Genomic DNA, 5,613 nt, shown 5'->3' on the forward strand with positions numbered 1-5,613 from the left:
TTCCCCCTCTGAAGCATGGAAGAGTTTTCCCAGGGAGGAAGCCCTGAGACAGTATTTCTGAATGTGCCAGTCACATGCAATAACAAAACAGCAGCTGTCAGCAGCCTAGGGAATTAACTGATGAAAAAATCTTTACGCCTATCCTTTTAGTTTATATGAGACCCCATTATGTGAGGCACTGAGTCTAAATCAGTGACCTGAAACATTTCTGTTACTGCCCTTTGCTGACTCTGCTCGCCACAGCAAAGAACACACACAAGAATTGCTGCAGAGCCTTCGGAAGTTATTTAGCCAGATTTTCAACCACAAGGAAGATGAGGAAAAATTTAAGAAAGAGAATCTGTATTGTTGCATAATTTATATACAGAGTTTATGGCAGTCCCAAGCCTATTATTAGCAGACAAAATGTGCCCTTCTGTTCCCTTTATCGTGCTGTACTATTCAGTACCACAGCTGACACCAGCTGTAGCTCAGAATGGCAGAACAAGCCTCTATTCATTGTAGTAACCACTGTCATGATGCTTGCAAAAAGCTTTTCCAGCTTTAACAAACCTTCCTATTAAAGATATGATTCTTAGGGTGGCAGACAATTTACTACCTTGGGCTTTGACTAAAGGCTTTGTTTTTGAAGGCTAAGCAGAATGAGAAATGTTGCCTAGTAGGAACCACTGCTGTGTTTCTTCAACAATCCGTCCAATGAACACTCAGATGACAAAGTCAAACAATTAAAAAGAAAAAGGCAGCAACTTTCTTTAAAACAGTGAGAACAGAAGCAACCAGCTAACCGCAAGTGGATGGTTTCAAAGACTCTACAGTGTCCAAAACCCCGATGGACTGGATTTATCCTACTGTCCTAGGCTAAAAATGATCAGAAAGTTTTTTTGTGCTAGTCTGCCTGTTTAATTCTATTCCACAGAATCACACTAAGTAATTCCCAGAGATCAGTAAGCCAGGGGATAAAACATAAAAACAGTAGCCACAAATAAAGACCAGAGCACTGGTTACTTAGTGAAGACCTGAAAACTCACTATTTGATATAATCAACATAACTCTACTGTGGAAAGCATTGGACAGACTTAGTAGCAAAAAAAATTAGTCTTTTTGTCCACCAATTAATCCAGTAATTTTTTGTTACCTTTTTGTTATAACAGATGCCAAACTTTATTAAAATATTACCTTTATGTGAATCATTTACTTCCTGCTCTGTCTTTAAAATAAAACTTCACAGAAATAAAATAAACAAATATGAGATAACCCTGATAAAACATAATTAATGCCTTACAATTTTATTAAGCCACAATGGAATGTCTGAAAGTAATTCATTCCTCACTTCCCTACTTTAGCCATCAAACTTCAATTCGGTAAAGCTTCAGAGAGTTGTTTTAAGGCAAACTAAATCTACTTAAGCAGTACCATTCAAAGGCATCTAACCTGCTTGCAAAAGGAACAAGAAATGAGAGACACTACTTAAATTCTTTCTTTCTGAAAAGTGGAAACCAGACAGAGAAATTTTCCCTTTTGACTACCTATAAAATATGCAACCTAAACATTGTATATGGAATAGTAGCTAGGTTTCTGTTTCTCTGACATAAACTCATAAGATTTTTTTTTTACTGTGTTCATTACCCAAACTCCAAGAATGCAATTTATTCTTGGTACAAGTAACAAAAAGAATTAGTTCTGATCTTATGAATGAAGTCTAGAAACATGTGTTTAAGAGTCCACAGGAACACCTTACACTTTGTCTAATAGTCCTCCTGGGTAACATCAACCAAACACCAGTTTAAGTGATAAAAGAGTCAGGTCTTTAATTCTTAATCCATGATGCTGGTTTAATAAATTAGTGATTTCCTTATAGATAATGACTGAAAATTACAGCAATCTTTTAAAAACAAAAGGGCCAATCAATGCATTTTCTCAGAAGCTATTAAGATCAGAATGCTGCCAAGAAGCTCTCTTCTATCAAACACCCCTTAAAATTAATTAGGAGAAAATGGCTAGCTAGAGCATCTAACCCAGACCGAGACATTCTTTGTAACAGTTTTCCTTTGGATACAGAACAGAAGACTCAAACCTCAGATGTCTGTTTAGGGACCAAGTCAGCAAGCATCTATTCATGTGACTAAGAGGTCACACGTTCAGGTTCAAAAGCAAATTACATGACTATTCATTCTAACTCTTTTCCCTCCAACTTCCATTCTTCATCAAGATCCACTGTGTTTTCTACTTCAACTACTCTCAGCCATTCCTTCTGCTTAGACTAACTGACCAGGAGGTCATAGAAGTGATATGCCTAGTGACAAACTCTACGCCATAGAAAGCAACATGGTATGTATCTGACAGCATTTAGATTGAGCTTGTTATCACCCACTTAGAGGCAAGTCAGCACTATACCTCTTTTTTTTCAGTACATATTTCAAGCTTACATGAAAGTTTTCACTTTTATGTAGTCTTTGATTCAGTGTTCAAATGCTTTGTTGCAAGTTAAAAACAACCAACCAGGATGATGATGCCTATTCTTGCATTTTGTCATCTAAACTAGATTCTTGGATGGATGAGTTACAAAGACTATTATGACAATATGCTCAGGTCAGATTAAGCAGTTTCAGTAGTGCCTTTTAAGTCAATATCAGTTGCCACCAAAATGCCTGTATTTGGCACTGGTAAGGCCACAATTGAGTACTGTACCCACTTCTGAGCCCTTCACTACAAGGACACAGGTGCTGGAGCACATCCAGAGAAGGGCAACAGAGCTGGTGAAGGGTTAGGAGTCCATGTTCTGTGAGGAACAGCAGTGGGAGCTGGAGGCTTTTAGCCCGGAGAAAAGGAGACTCAGGAATGACCTCATTGCTCTCTGCAATTCCCTAAAGGACGGTGCAGCCAGGTGGGGCCAGCCTCTTCCCCTAGGCAACCAGAGCCAGGACAGGAGGAACCAGTTTTCAGCTGTACGAGGGGAGGTTCAGGTTGGACATCAAGAGGAATTTCTTAACAGACGGGGTGAATAGACATTAGAATGGGCTGCCCAGAGAGGTGGTGGAGTCACTCACCTTGGAGGTGTTTAAAGGAAAGACCGGACCTGTCACTCAGTGCCACGGTCTGTTTGACATGGTGGTGCTCTGTCCCAGACTGGACTCGATCTCTGAGGTCTTTTCCAACCTCACTGATTCTGTGAAAAGAGCACAGAAGCAAAGCAAGTCTCAGGAAGCCCCTGTGCTTTTTGTCTGACAGTGAGCACCAAGCTAGCAACAGTGAGGCTGCATCCATGTGTGTATTCATCTGCAAGGAGACTGTATCTCTACACGCCACACCAAAAAAACCCCAAATCTGCAGGAAGAATTATCTATTTGCCTCATGTGCTTCATTAGTGTTTGAATAATTTTCCACCTCCCCCAAAGGCACCTACTAGAGCATTTTTTCACTGCTCTTCTTTGCTATCAGCTGATGATAAATAATATTAAACTTCCCCAAGTAAAGTCTGTTTTGACCATGATGGTAACTGGTGAATGACCCCCCTGTCCTTAGCTCAAGAAAAAAACTTTTTTGTCCTGTTTTCTTCCCTTGTGCTACTGAGGAAGGGGAGTGAGGGAACAGTTTAATGCAAACTAAGTCAGTCAAGGTCAACCCACCACAGTTTCTCCAAAAATTTCCAAACTAGGGAATAATTTGAGTATATCTTAAGACTTTTCCCAAAGTTAAGAGAACTTAGGAATGCTTTTAGATTTTTATAAGGAGTCCTGCATTACTGAGCTGCACATTGTTACAATGGAGAGATCAGTCAGTCTGGCTGTTTCAAAAGCTGAAGAATGCATACCCATCTACCAGCAAAATTTAGAATTTCAAATTTATATACTTGCTATAAAACTGACTTACTGTTTATCTTCTAGTGAGCAGAGAGATAATTTGCATAACAGAGTGTCAACTGAAGAAATAGAAGTATTAATCTGGGAGTTTTCAAATGGTTATTGCAGCATAATGCTTTTCCCTTCTCCCTTTTAAATTTTCTTCCTGCTGTGATCTAATGTAGGGAAAACATCTACACAAACTCTGCATGCCTACCAGGACACAAGTCCTCTGTGTACACATACCTTACTTGCAAAAGGCATAGCAGATTTCCTGTTAGACTCAATGTTTATACAGCAAGGTGAGGAGGGTGACAGCAACTCGAGAAAGGCATGCATAGTCTGGGAAGAAGTGGGAAAGATGGGGAGCAACTGCCCAAGTTATGGTGAGAAACAGTTCAGTCTTGCTCCTTTTTCCAGAAGCATGAAATATTCAGGGAGGAGGGAGATGAACTTAAACACATATCAATACAAAACTCCTTGGAGATGCAACATTTAGAGACTGCAGCACTTGATGCTGAGAGGAGATATTTATTTGGAAAGAATAAACCCCTTGAAGTTAAGCACTTCTGTTCCAAGTTTCTAAAGAGAGTCTCAAAAAATATGTGAGGGTGAAGTATATCAGTTATCTTGGGTGCAGAACATGAAGTTCACAAAAATAGCACTGGAAGGCAAGTTGCTTCTTTCCAAAATACCAAGTGTTGCTGTTCAACTGTTTCCCACACAGATTTCTGTACTTTAATACATTCATATATATACACATATAAATATATATAAAGCACAATTATCTGCAATTTACTTGGGAAAAAATAAAGAGTTGCAGTAAGATACTCAAGATGTAGAGGAGTTTATCAGAGTTCAGTCCAAGAGTTCAGTCCTGGGGACCACCGAGTCCCTCTTTTTTACCACCGAGTTTCCTTTTTTACTTCATTACTTTAATTGGGTCCATTAATCTAAAAAGTCACTTGCACTGACAATAAGGGCAGCACCACACAAAAGTAAAATTTAGGGACTAAGCAAGACAGCAGGACTAAACAGTAAAAAAAGACAAGAAAGTATACTAAGAATCTAAGCAGGATGTGGGCTATGCTGTCACACTAACTAATCAACCTGGATAGTTCCTCAAAAATGACTGAGGTGAATAACCACAAAGGGTATATGACATGCAACTACATCACATGCTCACAGACAATTTAATATTTGTTTTCATGGACAACATTAAGTGCTTAATCAAAGGTAACCAGACCCACATGTTACTGTCATCTGGCACTCTCTAAAATAACCAACCCCCCCACAAACATGCTTGCACAAAGTCACCACAGTGACTTATGGCATTCTGCAAAAGAGCAGGTCGTTTGTTAAATTACTGATTTTGAATGTTTGCAACAAACAAAGCCTTAGCAAATATAAACACACCTATGTATGTCCGTAAGTAGAGATGCTTTTGCATTTATGATACATGAAATTTTTAAATTTTGCACAGAACAGCAACTGTTCATTTGAAGTACAGAGATAAGAGTCAGTCTTGCTAGGGCACTGATCCCCAATGCACAGCCTAAGAAAAATCTCTCTCAATAGTGAGATCCACACCATCAATCCTTACACAGGAAATTAATACATTAAAAACTACTGAAGTAGCAGGGGGAGTACAGCAGGATGTTGCCACCTGCATTGTAATACTTACCCAGCATCAAGGGCACACTGATCACCTCTACATTGGGCATTTCAGGAACAGATCCAACACAAGAGAGCTACTGAGTTCTTCAGTGGTTAT

The 5,613-nt window shown here is 39.2% G+C and overlaps 1 protein-coding gene across 1 annotated transcript in view; it reads right to left on the bottom strand.

Annotated features, from left to right (window-relative positions):
* The window catches only part of AGPAT4 (1-acylglycerol-3-phosphate O-acyltransferase 4), a 60,960-nt gene extending 57,805 nt beyond the window's left edge, over positions 1-3,155 (bottom strand). The window contains 1 exon segment of the mRNA XM_005416263.3: positions 3,048-3,155. The gene's annotated coding sequence lies outside the window, so the exon portion shown is untranslated.
* Positions 3,156-5,613: the final 2,458 nt, after the last annotated feature.

Source organism: Geospiza fortis, unplaced genomic scaffold, assembly GCF_000277835.1.
Source record: "Geospiza fortis unplaced genomic scaffold, GeoFor_1.0 scaffold41, whole genome shotgun sequence".
Classification (NCBI taxonomy): Eukaryota; Metazoa; Chordata; class Aves; order Passeriformes; family Thraupidae; genus Geospiza; species Geospiza fortis.